At 54.7% G+C, this 23,412-nt stretch overlaps 1 protein-coding gene across 18 annotated transcripts in view; it reads left to right on the forward strand.

Annotated features, from left to right (window-relative positions):
- The first annotated feature begins 15,797 nt into the window (after nucleotides 1-15,797).
- The window catches only part of ADGRL1 (adhesion G protein-coupled receptor L1), a 49,475-nt gene continuing 41,860 nt past the window's right edge, over nucleotides 15,798-23,412 (forward strand). For 15 of the 18 annotated variants that reach the window (XR_014837516.1, XR_014837519.1, XR_014837517.1 and 12 more), the window contains exon 1: nucleotides 15,798-16,397. The gene's annotated coding sequence lies outside the window, so the exon portion shown is untranslated. The remainder of the gene's footprint in view (nucleotides 16,398-23,412) is intronic. The other 3 variants (XM_085012670.1, XM_085012664.1, XM_085012665.1) reach the window with 1 other exon arrangement.

The raw sequence follows: 23,412 nt of genomic DNA on the forward strand, positions 1-23,412 counted from the left end.
GGTTCTGGCGGGAGAAATACGGGAATATCTTTTGGGGGCCACCATTCAACCAATTACAGAGAGGAAAGGAACAGGGTTTGGGATGGAGAGGGATAAGGGAGTGACCTTGACCATCCACCTGACCTCCTAGAGCTGCTATTTCCAAGTCAGCAAAACAAGGGCTGTCACTGGCCTTGAGACCAAAGTGTTGAATATGCACTGGATGGTCATGGCCACAACTCTATACAGGAGAACCCCCTTCTGCCCAGAAACAGGGTGAAAGCCCCCAGGTCTCTGGCCACTGACAGAGGCCCGAGATACTCACCATGCCTCGGCACCCACCTAGCCCTTGCCTACACTGGACCCCGTGACTTTTCTCCTAGGTCTGAGCCTGAACCAACTTCTTTCAAACCTCAAGATGTTGGCCCAGGAAGTTCTCTCCACTGCAATGGCCTTCCCTCTTGCAACTCGGTTCATCTGTCCTCCCAGGTTCAGCTTGAGGGGCTCTTCCTCGGTAGGTGGGGCTTTAGTTATGTCAAGATCCCGTTATCTCTTCCATCACACCTTACACTATCACCTGAACTGTTTCCATTATTGTAATCACATAGTTTTACACAATTATTATTATTATTTTATTTTTATTTTTATTCATTTTATTTTATTTTATTTTGCTTTTTAGGGCTGCGTTAGCAGCATATGGAAGTTCCCAGGCTAGGGGTCAAATCGAAGCTACAGCTGCCAGCCACACCCACAGCCACAGCAGATCTGAGCCAAGTCTGTGAATTACACCACAGCTCACGGCAATGTCGGATCCCCAACCCAGAGTGAGGCCAGGGATCAAACCTGCGTCCTCATGGATACTAGTCAGATTTGTTTCCACTGCACCACAACGGGAACTCCCACAATTATTTTTACATGTCCATCTCCCCCTTTCTAGAATGCAGACTGGGAGGAGGCCAAGCCTGGGAAACCACTGTGTCCTTTGCACCTAGTTCAGGTACAGCACACACACAGCAGGTGCTCAGCAAACGTGCCCAGGTTTTTGAAGGCATTCCTTTGTCTCGATGGGGGATGCTCTGGGCATCACCTAATCTGACAGGTGACTTAGTGTCTCAGTGAATGTTCTGGAATCTTCTCTGAGGCGACGGGGACATTGGCCATGTGCACACACACACACACACACACACACACACACAGAATGAGCCCCTAGTCCCCAATTCCTTGGTGGAATATTCTTTTCCCCCAGGGCAGAAAATGAACCATTATTAAAACAACAGAGGACTGGTTGGGAAAACCCATTTGCAGTGATTTACATCGCGTCACCCTCGGCGTCACTGAGGCTGCTGAGAGGAAATGGGAGGAGAAGCATGGGCTTTAAGCACGGGGTGAAGAATTGCATTCCATCAGAGGGAGAACAGATGGGTGTTTTTTTCTCCCCTCTCCTCCTGCTCCCGGCTCCAAGTCAGGAATCCATGTCATCCCTGAGTTTGTTCTTGCTGTGATGGGGGCGACTCTTGGAGGAGGCAGGCCAGGCTGGGGGCCCACAGGGGAGGCTTAGCACCCTATCCCTCTACCCACATCCTGTGCCGTCACCTGGGCTGGTAGGCTGCCTGATCTGAGCCCCTCCCCCCAATCACCTTCCTTTAATTTTTCCATTTTTTAATCGCCACCTGGGATTTTCCTCTCCCTCTATTTCCTCCCTCATCCATTGGGCCTTTCCTCAAAGGCCGTACCACGTCCTGTCCCTTCATTCCCGGCACAGAACACACAGCAGTTGGTCAAATATCCACAGACATGGGCTAACGCACCCTTACACCGCCGTTGCATCCTGTTCTGACGTTATTATTTATGCATCTGCCCTCCCCACCAAGCTGTGAGCGCACTCAGAGGAGCGAGCTCTTTCATTTGTTTCACTCATTTATGGATTCGTGGTCCTTCCACCCCCAAAGAAAGCTTAATCCACAGCCAGCATTGGGGTCAGGGGAGGCACGAACATGACTGAGTCATTCAGCTGTTTAAAAGCCATCAGTGGCTTCTCTCCTTCAAAGTTGAAACCTGTTAGCTTGGCTCCAATGGCCCCTCCCGATCATGACCCCAAACACCTGTTCCTTTTCATCCCAACACCCTGCACCTCACCAGGCCCCAGGCATTTTCTAGTCAAACCCGATGGCCGATCCACGGTCCTCATCTCACCCACGGTGCTTTGTGCGGTGGCCTCTTTTGAACATCCCAGTTTCTGCATCTGGATGCCCTGCCCTCTCTGTGCCCACCTTCTGAGCCTGGGGATTTGAGATCCAGAGCCCAATCCAGCTGAAAGATGTGATTTGTGTGGCCCAGGCAGGGTTTTAAAAAATTGTAACGAGTTGCCAGCCTTTAAATATCAGGCGATTGTTGCATAAAAATCTGGATTCCTGGCTTTCCATCCAAAGACGCGGTCTCTGTGAAGCTAAAGGCAGTCACCCAGCAATGAGGGGCACTGCTCAGTAAGGGCCCCCACCCCAAGGAGACAGCAGAGGTTTGCCAGTTCTCATGCGGTGAGTAGTTAAGGGGACTCTGGACCCAGACAGAATCAACCTTCCTGTTCTGAAATCTTCCCTTTGCCCACATGGAGCAATTGTCCCGGCTTTTCCACCTAGCTTGGTGTCCTGGGAGGATGGGATGTCTGGGCCTCACCAATAGGCTCCTGGGTCCTTTGGCTCAGGTTGTGTTCAGCCAATGAGGACCCCTGCAGGGAGGGAGGGGAAGTGAAGAGGATTTTTGTTCCCTGGTTCAGTTCAACTCTGTGTCCTCTGTGTCCTATCTGCATCACTGTCAGTAGTCACAGGTTGTCCCCGTCCATGAAGCTGGTGGTGTCTCCAGCTTATGGCAACCACTCCCTCCCCTTGCCTCTCAGACCTAGGGATGCTAACGGCTCCCCACTTTTATTACCCCAAGGCGTGGCATTATCCTTGTGGTTGCCTACATCTGTTCATGCTTTGTAAATTCGTCCCTTCTTTGAACTCTGCTCAAAAGACCCAATTTGAATGTATCATCTGTTTCCTGCCTCAGGCCCTGACTGTGCCTTTATCCCTTTGTTAACCCATCTGGTAAATGGGGCTAATGCCTGCTTCTAGAGTTGATGTGAGGATAAATGAGTTAATACTGTGTAAAGAAAGGGCTTAGCAAGTGCTGATAAATGTTAGCAATTCATCATTTTTGACACTGTCCTCACCACTCCTTATTGTCCCCCCAATGCTAAACTGAAGGTCTCCTGCACCACGGCTGACATGGTCACCTTCTTGACTTGGCAGATCAGCGTGTTTGTTTATATAACCAGCTGTCCCCAATGGTTGTGGCTTGCCTGGGGCCAGCTTGGTGTTGTCACCTCTGCTGTAGCAAGTCCCCCGGCAGTCCTCCACCGCCCCCCCCACATGTCCATCCCGCCATGCTCTCCTCCATTAACAGTGATCCCAGCATATTGGAATGATCCATTTGTGTGTTTGCCTTTCCCACTGTACCATGAGCCCTTTCAAGGCCTTCAAAAATGTTTGGAGAATTGAATATGAGGCCCTGTATTAGTTCCCTAGGGTTGCTATAACAAAAGACCATAAACAGGGTGGCTTAATATGAGGAATTTATTCTCTCACTGTTCTGGAGGCCAAAATTGAAATCAGGACATCACTTGGGTGGTGCTCCCTGCAAAGGCTCTAAGGGAGGACACTTTCTTGCCTCTTCCAGCTTCTTAGCTTGTGGCTGCATCGCTCCAGTCTCTGCCTCCATTTTCACAATGGCCTTCCTCTCCTTTCCACAAACCTTCCTGCCCCTCCACAAAGTTCTCTTTTGGGTCCCTTCCCAGTCAATCTCCATATCCATTGTCCTAAGGTAACCTCTGTTCCAATTTTTTTTCCATCGTGGATTACTTTCTAAAAAATTTTTTTAGCCATGCCTACAGCATATGGAAGTTCCTGGGCCAGGGATCGCACCCATGCCGCAACAGCAACAATGCTAGATCCTTAACCCGCTGAGCCACTAGGGAACTCCCTCTTCTCTTCTAAGGACATTTGTCATTGGATTTCAGACCCATCCTAATCCAGGATGATCTCATTGCAAGAGCCTTAATTATATCTGCAAAGGCATTGTTTCCTAATTATGGTCACAGACCCAGGTTCTATTTATTTTATTTTATTTTTTCTGTTTATAGCCATACGTGCAGCTTATGGAAGTTCCTAGCTTAGGGGTTTAATTGAAGCTGCAGCTGCTGGCCTGCATCACAGCCACAGCAATGCTGGATCTTTAACCCACTGAGTGAGGCCAGGGATTGAGCCCGCATCCTTGTGGAGACTGTGCCAGGTTCTTAGCCATTCAGCCCACCAGCCGTTCCCCCAGTTTCCCGGAGCCCTTAGCGTGCTTGCTATCTCTCTTCACTCATTCAATTTTTTGAAGCCAGCAGAGACTCAGACCCTGAAAACCCAGCAGCCCCTGGCCCCCTGTCCACACACTGCAGAAGGGAGGTGGGGAGTTGGGGGAAAAGGGGAGCATAGGTCCAAATGTCTCTCAGTGACCCTCAGTTTCCAATGCAGGCTGAGCCCTCAAGAAGTCTGCTCCTCTGTGAGCTGCTAGAAGACCTGGAGTGAGGCCCCCATCTGCTCTCCAGCTCACAGAGAACACCCCCACAAGCACTTGGGGGGGTGTTTATCATCCCTCTGTGGCGTCAGGCTGTGCTGAGCACTTGTCATTTCTCTTCCACACGTCAGAACTCTGCATTCCCTTCAACAGTTCGCCAGCTGGCCTCTGACCTGCCTGCGATTTCTCTCCAGGGCTGACAGGTTGGGTTAAGAGGGAGCGCTCCCCTGAGCCGAGACATACTTTTTTTGCCTCTGTTCTTCAGCCTTCCTCTTGCCAAGAAGGCCCATGGCTCCCACTCCCCATCCCCACCCCCACCACCCCACACCAAGTCAGCATTTTCTCTGGACAGACGTTGTCACCTGTCACCTCATTTTCCCCACTGTCCCCTCCCTCCATTGCAAAGTGGCCAAGCTGGCCCAGGGACCAGTTTTGTTCAGCCTATTTAGGTTAACTCTCTTTTAAAAAAAAAAAAATTCTTTTTGAGGCAAAATTCAACAAAGATTAACCATGTTAGTGTACGATTTGTCACAGTTTTGTATATTCTAGTGTTGTGCAACAATCACTAGTATTTAATTCCAAAACATTCCCGTCACCTCAGAGGAAACCCCAACCCCATTAGCAGTCAATCTCCATTATCCCCTCCCTTCGTCCCCCACCCCCCTTCCCTAGGCAACCACTAATCTGCTTTCTGTCTCTATGGATTTGCCTACTCTGGACATTTCATATAAATGGAGTCATGTAATCTGTGGCCTTTTGTATCTGGCTTCTCTCACTCAGCATCATATTTTTGAGGGTCATCCATGTTGTAGGGTTCACTCTTTTACTGTAAAACACATACCTCTTAAGAATACAGCTCTGTGATATATATATAATTACATATATAAAAAAATTTTTTTGACTGCCCTGAGGCATATGGAGTTCCTGGGCCAGGGATCAGATCCTAGTCGCAGCTGCGACCTATGCTGCAGCAGCAGCAATGCCAGATCCTTAACCCACTCTGCCAAGCTGGGGATCAAACCTGAATCCTGGAATTGCAGAGACACCACCGATCCCATTGCACCACAGCAGGAACTCTGCGGATTTTAAAAACATGTTCCATCCTGATCACCACCACCGTGCTCAAGATATAGAATATTCCAGTCCCAGAGTTCCTGTCATGAATCAGCAGAAACAAATCTGACTAGCATCCATCAGGACGCAGGTTCGACCCCTGGCCTCACTCAGTGGGTTAAGGATCTGGTGTTGCCGTGAGCTGTGGTGTAGGTTGCAGATGAGGCTTGGATTTGGTGATGCTGTGGCTCTGGTGCAGGCCAGCAGCTGCAGCTCTGATTCAACCCCTAGCCTGGGAACCTCCATATGCTGCGGGTGCGGCCCTAAAAAGATTTAAAAAAAAAAGAAAGAAAAGAATATTCCAAGGAGTTCCCATCGTGGCGCAGTGGTTAACGAATCCGACTAGGAACCATGAGGTTGCGGGTTCAGTCCCTGCCCTTGCTCAGTGGGTTAACGATCCGGCGTTGCCGCGAGCTGTGGTGTAGGTTGCAGACGCGGCTCGGATCCCGCGTTGCTGTGGCTCTGGCATAGGCCAGTGGCTACAGCTCCGATTCGACCCCTAGCCTGGGAACCTCCATGTGCTGCGGGAGCGGCCCAAAGAAATAACAAAAAGACCAAAAAAAAAAAAAAGAATATTCCAGTCCCTCAGGAGCTCTCCAAGGCCACTTTCTAGTAAGTGTCCTGCCCCAAAATATAACTTTCCCAGTGGTCTGCACCTGAAGGTGATTGTGGCTCCCCCAACATGGGACATGTGTCACAACTAGTCATGTGCTACTGGCACCTAGTGGGGAGAGACCAGGGATGCTTCTCAACGTCCAAGGCACAGGACAGGCCACTACAGCAAAGAATCATCCAGACCCAAATGTCAATGGTCTGTAGTTAGGAAATCATGAGCTCCCAGACTCCACAGATTACTTCCACCTTTCCTTGAGTGTCCCAGGTATATAATCACTCAGCACACCCTATTTGTGTCTTATTTGCATCATGCACAGGGCTGTGTATGAATTCGTACTTTGTTCTTTTTCATTGCTGTATCATATTCCATTGAATGAATATACCCCAGCTAATTCCATTTGCCAATTGATGGGCACTTGGCTGGTGTTCAGCTTCTGGCAATGGTGAACAAAGCTGCTGTCAACATTCACATCTGAGTGTTTTGGTTGCATGAGTGCCCATTCCCATTGGGAATAAACCCAGGGCTGGAATTGCTGGGTCAGAGTGATTTAACTTTAGTAGATCAGTCTGTAAGAAAGTTAAAGCTCAAGGAATTTTGCATAAAAACCCTGACTTCCAGCTTCTCTTGAAGAATCCATTCTGGCAGTTCTGAGGCTGACTTCCCATGGGGTAACTCTCCGCTGAAGCTGAGTTGTAGCAAGCGACTGCTGGCTTAAAAGGGGGTGCATCTCCAGCTCCTCACAGCTGTCACCCTCTCTCCTCGCTGCCTCACACCAGCCCCATTTCGGGTTTTGTTCCCCGGTTGGCATTTGGCATTGACGCCCCTGCCCCGGGTTCATGCAGGGTCAGGAATTACTTTTTACCTTCCTGTTGCCAAACTGCAGCCTGGACCCTGCAGGCATTTTTCTTGGCAACGTTCTTAGAGCCTCTGCTCTGCCCAGACCATCACAGTCTTTTCTCTTCAGCTGGTGGGTTCTTGCTCTCTGCTTATAAGTCACTTCCCCAGGACAACCATCTCGGAGCCCCCTGGCTGGGGAGGGCCTCCCACTTGAACTCTCCCACAGGCCCTATCCGTCTTCCACCCTTTCCCCCAACAATGTCCCTGGATTCCTTGCCAATTCCGGGTCAACCAGGACTCCCTCTGTCTCCTTCATCTGCCCACCACCCAGCTCAGTGCACGGTGAATAATGGACATGGGCATGAAGGAGAGACAGGGAGAGCCCTCATGCCCTCGGGCCTCTGGGTGGAGCTTGACGTGCACACCTCACTCCTCAGAAGCCCTGTCCCCACTGCTGGCCCTAGGGGGTCAAGGCCTGAGAAACTATCCTCTCCTTCCCTCCCCTCCCCCACAGTCCACATCGGCCAAGGCTGGCAAAGTGCCCGGTCCCTTCCCTGGGGTCCTTAATTTACCACCGGCCAGGCCCACCCCTCCTTTAACCCTCCTAGCCGTCCAAATGTTCCCCTTCACTTCCAGGACTCTCCCTGACTCCTTACCTGTTCAGCTGTCTTCCCACCCAGCTTTGCGCTATGCCGGGAGTAGTTTTCCCCCAACTCCTCTCTCTGCCAGACCCCTTAGCTTTCCCTCCTCTTTCCCAAGCACGCAGCAGCCAGCCATCTCCTCCTCCTCACCTGAATCCTCCATCTTCCCCATGGCTTTTTTTCTACCCCCTTTCAGCAGACCCCACGTTGGAGGCAGTCAGCTCTCTCCTTTCTCCCCCATTTTGCCCCCTCACCCCCGACTCCTCCCCCAGCCCCGGGCTCTTCACCCTCCTCCCCTGGCCGCTTGGCGGCGCCTCCAGTACATCTGGGGGCGGGGAGGGGGGAAGAGGCGGGGCCTCCTCACCTGGCGGCCTCAGAGCAGCGGAGCAGCGGCCCCTGGCGGCCGGGGAGGGAAGCGCAGCCCAATTGGGCTCCCCTCCCGGTTGTGGTGCCTAACTGGGAATGGACCACCATTCCTGCCTGCTGGCTACTGCTCAGACTGGACCCAGGCAGCTTCCTAGACTCGCCTTCCGGGAGTGAGGAGGGTGAAGTGTTTGGAGTTTTCGATAGTGTGATCAAGAGGTGACATTTGAGTAGTCCCAATGGAGGGGTGGGGGTCCTCTAGGCTTTGTCCCTAGGATATGCCTCAAATCTGACCACTTCTACCCAGCATCCTGATCCAGGCCCCCATTGCCTCTCACCTAGATGGACTGTGGAGGCCACCTCCCCAGTGTCCTGGCTTTCTCTCAAATCCTCCCTATCATTTTGTTTTAATTGAGGTAAAATTCACCTAACAGAAAATTAGCCACTAGTCATTTCAAGGTGAACTATTCTGTGGCATGGAGTATATTCACCATGTTATAACATTGTGCAACCACCACCTCTGTCTAACTCCAACACATGTGCCTCATCCCAAAAAGGCAATTCTTTATGCAGTGGCAGTCACTCGCCCTTCCCCCTCCCCAGCCCCTGGTAGTGTCGAATCTGCTTTCTGTTTCTATGGATTTGCCACTTCTGGATATTTTATATAAAGGAATCATATAATACTTGACCTTCAAGCTCTGATTTTTTCATTCAGCATAATGTTTTCAAGAAAAATCCACATTGTGGTATGTATCAGAACTTCATCCTTTTTTATGGCTGAATAATATTCCCTTGTATGATTATAGAGCATTATCTGTTCATTGATGGACATTTGGGTTGTTTCCATCTTCTAGCTTCTATGAATAGTGCTTCTGTGAAGACTGGTGTACAAGTATTTGAGTGCCTGTTTTATATTCTTTTAGGTACATATCTAAGAGTGGAAACACTGGGTCATATTGTAATTCTATATTGTATTTATTGAGGAACTGGCCCTATGGTCTATTCAGCTTTCAAATAAGAATATGTCATCCCCCTGCTCATACTACTCCCCTAGCGCCTCCTGTCACTGAGAATCTCATTCAGACCCTCCTCATAGCTTCTCAGGCTGCGTTTGGTGATCCCACCGAGCTGGCCCTCTTGCTCTTCAAATAGTCCTGTCTGTTTCAACCTCAGGACCTTTGCACTTACTGTTTCCTCTTCTTGGAATGCCCTTCCCCCAGACAGCACATGATGAACTCCTTTCAGCTCTCAAATCTCAGCTCAAAAGTCTACACACACACACACACAAAACAAACAAACAAACAAACAAACAAAAAAAAAACAAAGACAAGAACAAACAAAAAAGGAAAAGAAAAAAAAAAATGGAGTTCCTGCTGTGGCTCAGTGGGATAATGGTCCAGCTTGTCTCTGTGGTGTTGCCAGTTTGATCCCTCTCTGACAAAGGTGTTCTGGCATGGGTCACAGATGAGGCTCAGCTTCAATCCTTGCGCCAGGAACTTCCATATGCCACAAGTGCATCCAGACAAAGGGAAAATTACAACAACAAAGAAAAAGTACCCCCCCACACACACACCCCTCCCAGCCACCTTAGCCTAAATCATACTCACCCACATCCCACCTCATGATTCCTCATTGTTTTTTTCTTCACAACATGGATGACACTCTGAGATTCTTGTTACTAGTGAATCATCAGCCTCCCCAATAAAGTGTAAACCCCAGGAGGACAGTGACTTTGTGTCTCTTATTCACTGTCATACCCTCAGGTTCCAGAGCAGGGCCTGGAACCAGAGTCAGGAGCAGAGTAAGGCCCAGCCCTGAAGAGAAAGCATATTTTAATGCAACACTTAAAAAACTCAAAATTCATGATGAACAAAATGTCCAAATCTTCAATAAAAAGATAGCATCAGTTTTCCTGACTTTCCCTTTCCCCTCAGGTTTCAAGGTGGCTCCACATGGCTCTCTTATTGATCCTGCCTTTATTTGAAAAGTTGATTATTTTGATCATTGTGGATTTTTTACATGAATTTTGGGTTTCTTAAATATTGCACTGCCTTTTTTTTTTTTTTTTTTTTTTTTTTTTGCCACAGCTGTGGTATGTGGAAGTTCCTGGACCAGGGATTGAACCTATACCATAGCAGTAACCAGAGCCACAGTACTGACAACACCAGATCCTTAACCTGCTGAGCCACCAGTGAACTCCTGGCATTATAATCTTATTTCTCTTGATTGTTGAGTTTGGGGGCATCCTCTTAAATTTTGTGGCCTAGGAAGTGCCTTACCCCAGTATCGGCCCTGTCTGGAGCCTGGTATTCGCTCTCTTCATCTGTCCGTGCTTGAGGATGAATGGATGAGCCAGAAGGAAGCTGGGAGCCAGGCAACCACCAACACTTGCAATAGCAGGGCAGCAGCTCCAAGCAAGGGTCCTAGGTCAGGGCAGTCCTGGCTCAGAAATTGACTTCATTTTTTTAACCCCTTGGGCAATTATGGAGCCTCAATTTCCCCTTCTGTAACATGGGGAGAAAGTAACTACCTCATGGGGTGATCATGAGGGGTAACTGACACCTTTACTGTTAACTCGGACCACTTCTCAGCCAGCCTGAGTCTCTCCCTGGTCACCTATTCAACATCTCCACATGATTATCTATTAAACCAAATGCAATTCCTGGATCTAACTTCCAAAACCACTTCCAGGGTCTCCACCCTTTCAGGTGCTCAGGCTACAAGCTTTGACTTGCCTCTTTCCCTCGCATCCCATTTCCAATATATCTGCTCCACCTTCAAAGTGGACCCAGAATCCACCCACTGCTCACCTTCTGTCACCTCCCTGGTCCTGCCCCAGCACTGATCCATCCGAACCAGTGCAGTCGCCTCCTCCATGGTCCCCCAGCTTCTGCTGTTGACCTCCACACTCTGTTCCCACACAATGGCCAGAGGGCACCTTGAACATCTGAGTCAGGGCACAGACCTCTGCTCAGAACCTTCCATTGCTCCCAGCTGATTCCAAGCAAAATCCTTCTCTCCCCCCAGCACACCAGGCCAGCACAATCTGGTCCATCACCTCCGTCCCCTCACTTCTTCCTTTTTGTGCCCTCACTCACTCACTCCAGCCACACGAGCTCTCTCATGGATCCTTTGAACACCCAGCATGTTTCTGCCTCAGAACCTTTACACAGACCCTTCCCTCTGCCTGGAACCCCCTTCCCCACCCCCCCTCCCCCCCCCCAGCTCTCCAAAACTCTTCCCTCACCTCTTCCGGTCTTTATCCAAATATCACCATCTCAGAGAGGTCTTCCCCGACTTCCTCGATCTCACATTGCAGCCATCACCTCGTCTCTTCTCTGTCTTCCTTAATTTTCTTTCATAGCACTTATCACCGTCTGACATTCTGTATCTTTTATTTTCTGGTTTCTCATCTGTCTTCCTGATTAGAATGTCAGCCCCAAGAACAGAGAAGCCTGTCTGCCTCGTTGATTACTGTGCTCCCAGCACAGTGTCCAGTGCACAGTAGGTGCTCAATACGTTTGTTGACTGAATGCACATATCCCCCCCAAGGCAGCAGCTGGAATTAATCCCCACCCACATGATATCCTCCCAGCTCAATTCTGAGACCACTTTACCTGACTTTTCATTTGGCTGAGGGGGTAGGATGGGATGGAGCTCAGGCATTGCCCAAGGAGACTCCAGGAGAGCCAGCAGCACACAGAACCCCACCCACCCACACCTCAAAGCTTGAGCAGATTACCATCCACTCCCCTAGCACTCTGCTCACTTTCCAGGCTTCCTCCGTCATGTTTTCTGTGTCTGCCCTACCCACTAGAACCAAGTTGCCAAAGGGGCTCTAGTTAAAGCCAGACTGGGGGCACCTGGTGGGCAGCGGATGTCGGGGCATTGCCCTGGTTTCCCCTGAGTCCAGGAACGCCTTTTATCCCCTACCTCCAACCCCGCTCCCCCCCTCCCCCGCTCGTGTCCAATGATCTGCGCCGCGCCCCCTCTCCCCCCTCTCCCCCGCCTCCCAGGACCTAAGCAACCTGAGGCAGGACACCCATGACTGAGGGCACCTGAGGCAGAGGACTCAGAGCATCAGAGACAGGAGGGTGGAGGAGCACAGCACCCAGGGAGGTCAGCGCAGGATCCTGAAGCAGTGGGCCCATCACACGGAAGGCATGGGGTGGGGACGGGCAGAGCGTACAGGTGAGCAAAGCCATCTGTGTCTGAGAGCAGGGTGCCCCAGGTACTTGGAGCGCAGAGTGTAGGGTCTTCAGGATGCCTGGGGATTCGGTACATGGGTGTCCTAGGCGCGGGGCAACCTCGATGTGGGGTATTCTGGCACGGGTGCGCGGAAGAGTGGAGTGTCCAGGTGCAGAATGCACAGGACATTGGGTATCCAAGGCGGGGATAACACTGCGCGTGGGAATCCCGAGGCACAAGATAGGATGCGCCATGCGAGGAGCGCCCTGGGGAGTAGAGAGTAGGGCGTCCTGGGCATAGGTACAGACGCGCGTGGTGCTGGGCACTTGGCATCGGGTGAGAGGCGGGGACGAATAGTTCCCGGAGCCCCACTGCTGGCGCGGCCTCCACTGCGGCTGCGCAGCCGAGGGTCTTGGGGAGAAGGGGAGTTGGGGCTCTTTCACCGCCCCATCCTCTACTCGTCCTCCTCTCCAGCGAGGCCAGAAGACTGGGATAGGATGGGAGGCTAGTGAACCTATCCCAGCCTCCACCAGGAGCGCTCCACTGACCACTGGCTTTGGGAGAAAGAGGAGGGGCCGAGAAGGGGTCCTGGCTGGGATTTTTCCAAACCAAGCCAGGAGTTTCTTAAAGCATTCCAGTCCTTCCCCTCATATAAGTTAAAGACACCCCTTTTCGTGGCCACCGAAGAATGCAAGTTAGAACCATCCCCCAGGCATGCTCATAGATTCCTAGGGTTGCTCCATATAAGGAGGTGGGTGGACTGCTAGGGGCCAGAGGGTGGAGTGGTAGGAGGAGGCTTAGAGCCTGAGGGCTCTGGAGATGCTCAGCTTTCCCAGAGCTGCAGGTTCTTCCCCCTTTTAGTCCTGTTGAGTTTACAGAAAGCTGGCTGTTTGGGTGTGGGGGAGAGTGTCCTGGTAGCCTCCTGTGGCACCGACCCCTCTTCCCAGCACCCCAGAGGGTTCCATGAGCCCTACAAGGTGCTGCCAAGATACCTCAAAGTGGGAAATTGATGTGCAGAGAGATGGAACGTGCTCATCCTCCCACCTGGAGAACTGCACGAACCACAGATGGATGGGATCCTTTTTGCACCCACCAACCTCTACTTCGCACATATTTGGGCCCTCAGATCCAGCTGGTGGACCTGGCCACCCAGATTTAAAGCCCAGTTTTGGCAGCCATGGAATCCTGGGTGCAAAGAAATGGCCTGCTTACTCTTTCCACCCCTAAAGTTTGGGGACCTGATTTGGCTCAGTTTCCAGGCTATGAGAATCCCTGCCCAGTCCTGAAATGATGACTGGGAGTGTCAGAAGGGAGTGGAGTGTGGGTGCCACAGAGGTAGCCCCTGGTTGTTGAGCCAGCCTGGAAGTCTAGAGTCTGCCTTTCCCTAAGTTCAGCCACCGGGACAGACTTTGGGGAAAGGATTCTTAGAGGACAGGTTAATCCACTTGCAGATATTCAGTTTAGTCTTAGATATTCCTGGTTCCCATCCGAGTCTGCCCCAAGTTTTGTGTATTTACCATCCCTCCCCCTCCCCCTGCTACTTCCACATGCTTTCCCAATTCCTCACCCATTCTGCAGAGCCTAGCTGGGTTGCCAATGCATTCTCTTCCCTGGAGACAGAGACCAAGGTTTGCCCCTCTCCCCATCCCCAGCCCATCCCTTTCCTCTATAATCCAGAGCTGGACTGTCCCACTATTGCCTGCTCTGTGTCTGCCAAGATTCAGCCCAGACTTTGTAGGAGCTGGACAATTTACTATTTAGGCCTCCCTTGGATGGACTCCCTTCCCTGAGGATCCAAGCCAGGGATTTGCTCCTCCCCAGCCATCCATCTTAGCGTCGCACCCATCTTTCATAAAATGCCAGACTTTCAGGTCCCATCTCCCAAGATCCTCACCGGATCTTACCTCTCAGGACCTTCCTGTAACTGCCCCCCATTCCCAGATTCTTGTGTGCCCCCCACCTCCAATTTTTCCTCAGCCCCCACCCTGCACTAAACTGTCTATTCTGCCTTAGTGCCTATGTTTGGCCTGGGTCCCGGTTTTATAGCCCCCACTGTGGGTCTTGGCAGTCACAGCTCTGGCTCCGGGGATCCAAGCCAGGTTGGGCTGCCTTCCCTAACCCGGAGAGGGGGTGCGGGGCTCCCTTCTGTAGCCTCTGCCTGAAACCTGCCCCTCGCCTCACTCTGCCAGATGCCTAGGAACCCGCTGGTTCCTTGCCCTACTTCTTCAAGTCCACCAGCTGCAGTGTGGTTGCTAAGCTGTAGAAATCCGCGCCGAGGTTTTGCTCTTGCCGATAACCTAAAATTCAATTTTTTTTTTTTCTCTCTTCCCCTGCCCCCCTCCCAAAGTGAGACGTTTGAGGCGTTTATAGATACTAACCTCCCCCTAACACCCCTCTCTCCGCTCCTCCTGCCTGGTCAGCTCCAAGCCCCTGTCCAGTTGCCAGGGATCCTCTGCTGGGGTCTTGTCCCATCCCTCAGATTCCAGTCCTGGCTTTGCGGTCCTCCCTCGCCTTTTATTGTAGGTCTGGTCTCCCAGGGTAGCGGCCTTCCCGTCTCATTCCTTTCGCATCATCCCTGGATCCTCAAGTCGGTTTTACCTGCCCGCTTCGGTGCAGCCGGCGCTCCAGATCCCTTCGTGCCAGAGTCCAGCTCTCCTTTTGCCCCTCCTTCCTGCACGTCGCTGCCAGGAAGACAGGGGCAGCCCACGCCGCCTCAGCCACTTAGCAGCCCCCTCCCGGAGCCCCCTGAGAGCCCATGTCTGGGAACTCTAGGCCAGGTCTTGTTTGTTCCCACTGCATTAGGCATGACGCATTACTCCGTCTCCCGAGGAAGAATCCGGCCCGAAATTTGCGTGCCCCGGGTGCATTTGGCCCTGTCGCAGCTCCCTCCTTTCCTCCCATTGCTGTGTAATCCAACCCGGGTTTTGCATACCCCTTACAGTTCTCTCCAATTTCTCCCTTCACCGGGCTCGGCGCTTTTCCCTTACTTCACTACTGGCAAAATCCGCTCCGGGTCTTCCTTGTGCCCGTCTCCCCTCCCCCCACTTCCCGTTCCAACGCCGGGATTCAGCTCGTCGCCTTCCCTTTCCCCGATTTTCCGGAGGGGTTAGAGGGGGCCAAGGGGAGGAAAATCCATCCCGGGTTTTCGGGCCGGCCCCCGGTGCGCTCGGGCAGGTTGCGGTGGCCCGTCCCGGGCGACGACTCCGGGCCGGGTTTTGTGCGCGCCCGACGCCCCCCCTCCCGGAGCGGGTGCGCCGGGGAGAGGGGCGAACAGGCGGCTTGTCATTGCTGGTGCCCGGCGCCGGCTTGGTCCGTGCGTCCTGCGGTGCCCACGGGCCCGGCCCGGCGCCCCCCCTCCGGCCACCCCGGGGGCGCGACGCCGCCGCGCCCGCCTACAGCCGCGCCCCCCCAGCTCCGCGCCGTCCGCCCCCTACCCGAGCCCCCCGCGGCCACTGCGGGGAGCCCGAGCCGTCGGCGCGGGAGCTGTCGGCGCTGCGGCGCCCCCGCCCCGCCGTCTGCCGAGGAGGCCCCGGCGGATGGGGCCGCGCGGGCCCCGGAGCGGCGCCGCTGGGCGGCGGGGGGCTGCAGGCGCACCTCAGCTGCCCCGTTAACCCCTCGGCTGCCGCCGTCGGAGGGGGGTGGGAAGTCGCCTGGGCACACACGTGCCTACTCCGTCGGGGCCGCGGAGCTGCGGGGGAGATGCGGGCCGCTGCTGGCGCCGCCTTGGGGGGCTCCGCCTCGCCCCAGCCCCCAGAGCTCTGACACCGCCCCCGCCCTGCCGCCTCCGCCACCTCCCTCCCCCGGAGGGGCGCGGACCCACTCACCCCCAGCCCCGAGTCTTCGCCGCCGCGAGGGGGCCGCCTTTGGAGCTGTGTAATCAGCTTTGCTTTTTTTTTTTTTTTTTTTAAATTTTTGGTTGGTGGCGGCGGTACCCCGCCGCCCCTCGTTCGTTTCCCCCCCCCCCGCCCCGGTTCCGGGAGATGTGCCGGGCGGGAGGCATTGGTTCGCGGAGCCGCAGGAGAGACGCGCAGGGCCGACCCCGGAGCGGCGCTGGACAGGTGAGTGTCTGCGGGCCCAGGGCGAGGGGGACGCTGTACCTGGGCCAGGTGTGCGGGCCGAGGTGGGGAGGATGGGAGCCGGGGCCTGTCCGGGCCGCGAAGGGGGAGGGGATGCTGGAGCCGCGGGTCAGGGCACCTGAGCGCGAGGGGAATCGGGGGCGGCCTGCACCTCATCCCCACCGGCGAGGGGAACCGGAGGGGCGGCCCCCACGGAGCGTCAGGGGTGCGGATGGGCTGCCGCGGGGTGCTCGGTGGGGGGAAGGGACCGCGAATGTGCCCGCGCGTGGCTGCGTGTGCCCGCGCGCGCTCCAGCCTTTGTGGGGAAGCGGCGCGGCGGTGCCTGCGTGTCCCCGGTGCGTGTGCGCGCGGGTGCTTGGCGCCCTGTTTGTGTAGGTGTCTGGGTGTGAGCGGAGAGGGTGCGTGTGCGCGCGGCGCGCGGGCCCCGGCCCCCGGAGGAGCCGTGTCGGGGGCTGGCCCCGCAGGATGTCGGGCCGGGGGTTGTTTTTCTCTGGGAGGCAGAGGCGCGAGGGATGGGAAGGGGTCTGTCTGGGTGTCTGGCCGGCTGCAGTCACCGCGAGCATCTTTCTCTCCGCGGTACCGGACTAAGTGTGGGAAGCTGTTGGGTTTGATCTACCCGGATTCAGGTTTTGAGGGCCAGCTCTCTCTCTCTCTTTCTCAGGTGTTTATTGGGTAGCGCTATGGGGTTTCAATTGTCATCCTTCCATGTGAGGGTCCTGGGACAGGAGCCTGTGCCAGACGAGGGTGGGCAGCACTGTGTGTGCTCCAGCCATGACCAAAAAGTGGCCCCCACAGGCATTGCTCCAGGGCACCTGGGGCACCCATGTGAAGACAGCCTCCAGCCTGCACACATCGCTGTCCCTGGCCTTCCAGTCTCAGTCAGCACGCAGGCGCACCCCTGCCTGCCTAGGACCTCGCTGTACCTTCCTGCTCCACTCCTCCTTGTCCCTCCCCCCAGTCATGGCAGCTGTGTGGGTGTTCCTCCATCCTAGTCTATGAGATAGGGCCCCCTTTCTTCCTGGCTTCTGCAGGACCCAGGGCCTGGGTTCCTCTGCTCACATCCAAACATGTGGTGTGTCTGGGGGGAGCAGGGGGAGGGGTTCAAAATGGCTGCCAAGATGGCTGGTTGCCTCTCCACCTCTCTCTTTCTCTCTCTCCCTCTCTCGGCTTGCCCTGTTCTCTTGGTTGCCACAGGAGTCTCCAAGGAGAGGGGTGGGTAGGACAATGTAGGGGCAGGTGTGGGGAACACTTGAGGGTAGATATCTAGCCTGGGCCGTTGACCTCAAAGCTGCTTGGGAAGAAGCCAGTTGATCTCTGCTCCCGTCTCCAGCACCCAAGGGCTGGCTAAGCCTGTAACCTGACCCCAGACCCAACTTCTTTACCCCGGCTAACAGCCTGGGGGCTCCAGGCCTGACTCCCTGCGTCCATCATCAAGGGTGTCAGGGGGCCCCCACAGTCTCTCATCCCCTCCATCTGCCAGCCGGCCATAGACTGAGGACTCCTGGTGGGCCTGGGTCGGGCCTCAGCTGTGGGGGCAGGTGACTTCTCCTTCCTCCCCCCTCCCCTCCCGCTAATGCTGAATTTATTACTTAAAAGTAGGATGAAAACAGGGAGAATAAGAGAAGGAATACAACCTTCATTATCATATCGAGAAAATTATCCATGATTTTCCTAACTAGTAATTTGCCTGCCATGCTGTTCAGAACTGACTTGCCCATTAATTACAGAGATGAAAAATCATCTGGAAAGCGGAAAAGGGAACTAATTCGATCCCTGGCTGGCAGCAGTGGCCCCCATGCACTGAGCCACATACGTGTGTACTCACATGTGAGTGCCCTGTCCTCCTGCTGGCATTGCCACCTTCTTTCTCCTCTCCCTCAGTGACCTCCCTCAGGGCCTCAGCTCACCGCATGCCTGCCACTCCTGCTTTCTAATGCCCTGCCAGGCCCTCCTCACTACCTGGGGTGCCCATCCCAAATCCCACTCATGGGGGGCTGGCCCAAGGCAGGATTGTCCCGTGCTGATCACCATGCCTGCCCTTGGGCGTGGAGATCAGGGTGGGGGGAGGGCAGGGAGCTAGGGACCTGCACACCTGGGCCACAGAGCCTGCAGGGAGGAGGTGGAAGACAGGAGACTCCAAGCCTGGTTTCTATTCCCAGCTTGCCCTGGGGAGCCCCTTATCCTGGGGGGAGGGGGCAGCAGGTGCCTTGGCCCCTGGGGGGTCTGTTTGCATCAAGCGGTCTGGTCCTGGCCAGGACTCCACCTGTCTGTGAGGGGCTGCCTGGTGCCTGCGCCTGGCATTTGCATCCTCCCTGGGCACCCAGGCTGGCAGGAGAGAGTGTGGTGCTTCAGTCCAGCCTGAGCATCTGGGGGCAGGGAGGCAGGTGCTGATCCCAAGAGGCAGTGCTGCTTGCCCCCCTCCCCCCAATGGGTTCCCCTGATGGAGAACAGGAGGAGTGGGATCCCCGCCGTCCCCACCAGCTGGCCATTGAGGACCTGAAGTTCGCAGTCTCTGCCGCCTCATACCTCTCCAGCCAGACGTGTGGCAAAGGACACACAGAAGGCTCTGGTTTCTGTGTGGGCTCCTCTCGAGGATTCAATTTCCAGACGCCAGACATTTTCACTCCTCCAGACCCTCCAGGGAGATGGCGAGGCGGGGGGCGGGGGAGGGTGGCTCCTGAGATGGGGGTTCCCTGGGTCTGAAACTGGACCCGACCACTGGCCACCGTGATGAAAGTGGAAGCGGGGTCCAAGGCGGGAGGGCAGCTACTGAACAGAAGCCTGGGAGTGGGTCCCACGACCCCTAGAATCCAGTTACACATCTGCCTGCACCCGTTTGTACCTACCAGGTATGTGTGATTTGGATAGTGATCTGGATTAGCCACTTGTCCAACAGGCTGATCCTAGGTGCCTAAGTGTCTCTTGTGAGTTTTGTAGAGGGGCTGGCGTGCACACGCGTGTATGTCCACGTTTGAGCCACTGTCTGCATCTTGTGTGCACCTTCTGGTGTGTGCCTGATGTGTGTATATGGGGCTCTTTAGAGCAAGGCTGTGTTCACCCCTTCATGAGGTCTGCAAATATTTGCCAACTGTCTTTTTCACAAGGTGCCAGGCTGGGGACATTGGCGGGGAGACAGTGCTCCGGTCCTGTCCTCAGGCAGCTCACAATCTAGTGACACAGGCAGTTTCACTCAAGGGGCTCCTCTCATAGCAGCTGGGGAGGAGACTTGTGTCTCCTGACCCAGCGTGGCTCAATTCCCAGCTGGGGAGGGAGAGCCCCTGACTCAAAAGGCAGCAGCCCCTGCATCTAGGCACGATAGCTTTCCCAGGCATGGGGGTCCTGGGGTCTAGACACCTCTTCGCCCTCAACTCCACTGTCCCCGCTGCCCCTCTAGCATGCTAAACGCAATTCCTGGGACCCTTGCTCCTTCCCCCAGGACCCTCCCCTAGCCAGCTGCCAAGCATTGGCTCCCTCGCCCGCCTCACATGTCACCTCCTCAGTAACCTTTACCCCATGTAGCCTGTTTTAAAATTGCAGCCTCCCACCCACCTCCTGACTTTCCAGAGTGTGGATGGCTTTTTGCACACTCCGTAATTTCCTGATTTATTGTGCCTGTTTGTTTATCGTCTGTCTCCCCGACACTTGTGCTCAGGGAATTTGTTCCTTGGTTTGCTTTTGGGTGCCAGGTGCCTAGACGTGTGCCTGGCCCACCGTAGGTGTTCAGGAGCTCTTAGCAGGGAGTTCCCATTGTGGTTCAGCAGAAAGGAACCTGACTAGTATCCAGGTTCAATCCCTGGCCCTGCCCAGTGGGTTAAGGACCTGGCATTGCTGTGGCTGTGGTGTAGGCTGGTGGCTGCAGCTCCAGTTCAACTCCCAGCCCAGGAACTTCCATATGCAGTGGGTACGGCCATTTAAAAAAGAGAGAGACAGAGCTCTTAACTGAGTGAATGGGAATGGGGCCTCTCAAAAGACTGGAGACCCTAGGGACTCCTCACCCATCCAGTCCCCTTGGGGGATTGAGAGCTACCCATCAGGGGCCGGGCCAGGCCAGCTTTGCCCCTGTCCCATGCACACACCTGTGGGGACACTCCCTGAGGTGGCTCATTGGTGCTCCGGTGTGTCAGGCTGTGTTCTCAGGCAGGTGGCTCCCCTGCAGGGTTGTGTGCATGTAGAGATTAGAGCCTGGAGGGTAACGTGGGGGGTCCTCTGCCCTTCCTGGGGGTAGGAACTCAAGGATGAGGATTTGAGAAGCCCCTCTTCCAGGGGGACGCTGACCCAGTCTCACTCTCACAGAGTGGGACCCTCACCCTTATTTCAGTGCTCTGTCCCAGCTCTAGGGAACTAGCCAAGCAAAAGCCTCCTGACACCCTCCCTCCAACTCCAAAGTATGGGGAGGATAAAGTTGGCAATAAATAGGTGCCCAACCATGACGGAAGATAAAAGAACAAAGGGAGGAGTTACTCCTGTGGCACAACAGGATTGGCAGCATCTTGGGAGCTGGGACGAGGGTTCAATCCCTGGCCCAGCACAGTGGGTTCAGGATCGCCCCCTTAGGTTGAAGCTGCAGATCGGATCTGATGCCTGGCACCGGAACTCCATGTGCCACAGGGCAGCCAAAAAAGAAAGAAAGGAAGGAAGTGTATATATGTGACTGAGTCACTTTGCTGTACAGCAGCAATTGACACAACACTGTAAATCAGCTACACTTTAATAATAAAAAAAAAAATAGATGCTCAGACTGAAAACATCCTTTCCCACCCCCAAAGCTAAAAATAGCCAGGGCCCCTCCCTCTGAGGCTAAAAATACCCAGCAGGTCAGGAAGCCAGGTGGGTGCTCCTGTCTGCAGGGAGGTGGTGCAGGCAGGTGAGGGGCCCAGGGCAGGGTCTCCCATCTGTGCCATTCCTGACATTTGGGGTTGCATCATTCGGTGGAGTGGGGTGTCCTGCGCACCCTAGGACTTTTCAGCATCTCTAGGCTCCACCCTCCAGACACCAGTAGCATCCCCCCTCACCCACCCAGTGATGACACCTCAAAATGTCTCCAGACATTGCCACATGGCCCCGATGGCGGAGGGGTAGAGTCATGCCCCTTCTGGAATGAGAACCATCGCCGTAGATCAGGGGGCCACACCCACCCTCTGTGAAGACCCTGGAGAGCACATATTGGAGACCTTTGCAGGCTTCTCAGCCCTGTTGCATTTTCTTCCACTGCCTCTTCTTCTTAACCCTTTGAAAGTGGCAGAACCGTTTTTAGCCCACTGGTGGTGGGCGCTGCCTAGGCTGTCAGGTGGCCAACTCCCACCCTGGAGCACACATCCCCCCCCCGCCCCGCCCCGCAACCCTGTTGCTCCTGGTGGTGAAGATCAAGACATCCTTGGATGCACCCTCATCAGCAGAGGGGCCGCCCTGCTGGGGGCAAGTCTAGTGCTGTCACTCTTTCTCACCTCCCTGCCCTCTCCTCCTCCCACTCCTGATGCTCGCTCCCTCCCTGGCCTCAAACACACAGGCCTAGGCCGGCCCCAGGGCCTTTGCACAAGCGATACCCTCTGCCTGGAATGCTCTTCTCCCTGGGCTTTTCTGTGGCTTCTCCCTCATCTTCCCAGAGCTCTGCCAAAGCATCCAGGGCACTCTTCATTGCCCTATTTAAGATTGCACGACACCCCCCCCACACACACACACACTCTCTCTACTATCACATCACAGGATTGACCTCTTTGGGGCTCTTTGTGTCTAGCTCAGCACAGCTGTCTCTCCAGCACCTAGATCAGTGCCTGGCACATAGTAGGTGCTCTAAAAGAGGCATGTAGAATGGCTGAATGTTATTTCTAAACCCCACAACCACCGTTGGGAGGCTTTCATCCCTTTTCCCTGGGGAAGAGACAGAACTCAGAGGAAGGATGTCATGTGGGGGCCCCATCACACAGCCTCAAGTGGGCATATCTCAGATTTGAACCTAGGACCCTGAAACCCAGGACCTCTCCCCCTCCCTCTGGTCTCTGCATCCATCCTGCCCCTTCACTGCTAGTCTGGTGGTAGCAGAGGGCCCCAGAGCCTTCCTCCACGGCCTCCCCTTCAGGCCCTGATTCCTGTGACTGTTTTTGGCACTGAGGCTTGTGGCTGGACAGTGATCACCCTGGAGCAGAAATGGACCTCAGGCCACCATGGTACTCAAGCCGCTCTGGTGAGGCACGTAGAGGAGGTACTAGCTTGCAAGTCAGAGAGGGCTTCCTGGTGGAGGGGGCTTCCCGGCCAAGGCCTGGAGGGGAAAGTGGGATAAGGTGGAGGGGAAGGGAGAGTGTGTGAGACAGAGGGGCCCACCCTGAGGTCAGAAAGGTGGGTGACTCAGAGGGGGAAGGAAAGATACTTCCTGGCCAGGGGCAGAGAGAGGAGGCTGGTCTCGGGGCCAGAGGACTGTTTGTGGATTTGAGTTTCTGCTTGGAGGGGTGGTGCTGGGGAGGCCTGTGAAGGGGTCAGGGCCCATGAGACAGGGTTGGAAGGATCAGCATGCGCTCCCTCTGGCTGCTTTGTAGGAGAGAAGGAGAGAACTGTGCAAGGGAGGCCGAGAGGCTGGTGGAGGAGGCCACTGCAGCCTGTCAAGGTGAAGGCTTGTCTGGAGACCTTGAGACCTTAGAGATGGACCCACGTGGGGTTTTCAAGACAGACTTGACATGATTTATCAGATGATCAGCTGGAGGGTGGTGTGTGTGTGGGGGGGGACTACAGGTTTCTGGTTTTGACAGCAGGTGGACGGACCCAGAAGGGGGGGGCACACCCTCAGGTCTCAGTAACACCCCCCACACACACACACAAACACACACACACAGTCTAATCCCCACTCAGCAGAAGGGGTCTGCAAGTATCTGATTCAGGGGGAGTGTTCTTCCCACTCAGAACCTCCAGGGCCCCCACCTCAGTCCCACACACTCTACCACGTGGCGCACAGGCCCTGCTCGCTCTGCCCTGTCAACCTGCCCTCCTCTTTTCCCATCCTCCCCTC

The sequence above is a fragment of the Sus scrofa genome, chromosome 2, assembly GCF_054392235.1.
Source record: "Sus scrofa isolate SSC_HxYL_T2T_F1_AM1 chromosome 2, Sscrofa_HxYL_maternal_Yorkshire_Landrace_v2.0, whole genome shotgun sequence".
Lineage (NCBI taxonomy): Eukaryota > Metazoa > Chordata > Mammalia > Artiodactyla > Suidae > Sus > Sus scrofa.